We start from the raw sequence: 887 nt of genomic DNA on the forward strand, positions 1-887 counted from the left end.
CCTGAAAAATGGGTAAGACTATAATCTAAAAAAGAAAGAATAACTTCAATCCCCTTCTACAATGTATTTTGGTACCCTTAACAAAGGGAGATTTTTGACTATATATTGGAATATTATGATGTAAGAGAAATACTCTATCGTATGGACCTTGAGTAAGATTCTTCTCCTCTCAGGGATTGTTTTGTTTTGTTCAAAATGGGCGAAAACAATGCTAGATTAAGTTTCTTCCTAGCTTTAACATTATAAGAACAGTGGTTCTCAGTACTAGCTGTACATATGAATCACTTTCATACTACTCTCTAGACCTTATTATTCTTCTTTGCAAAAGACATATCACTTTCTAATACATTTGGTAATTTATTTATATGCTATGCTTATTCTTTGTCAGTCTTTCTCACCCAATTCTCAACCTTTGACATGAACTTTGCAATTCAACAAACAACACAGGAGAGCTTGTTTTTATCTCACTTGTCTTTTGCCTCAGCCTTGAGGCTTGCTTTGTCTAATGAAGTTTTGAACATGTCCCCTCTTGTGATTCTGCTACTGTTATAAGAAAAGCCAAAATAAAAGCTCCAACTAGTCCATTGGTCCAAGAAGGATGAAAAATAGTGAAACATAGCCACCTTAGTTTACTGATAGTCTCACAGTAAAAGAGCCATAGGGGTATTTGGTATTTGATCCAGGGGCATTCTATCTTTGAGCTACATCCAAACCCTTTTTAATTTTTATTTTAAAACAGGATCTTACTAAGTTGACAAACACTGGCCTCAAACCTGTCATGCTCCTGCCTCAGCCTCATAAGTACTGGGATTACAGGCATGTATCACTGTTCCTAGTGCAATAGAGCCTTATTAATCAGCTAAATCCCAGCTGTTTTCCAGATCTGT

This window comes from Muscardinus avellanarius (assembly GCF_963383645.1).
Source record: "Muscardinus avellanarius genome assembly, chromosome: X".
NCBI lineage: Eukaryota > Metazoa > Chordata > Mammalia > Rodentia > Gliridae > Muscardinus > Muscardinus avellanarius.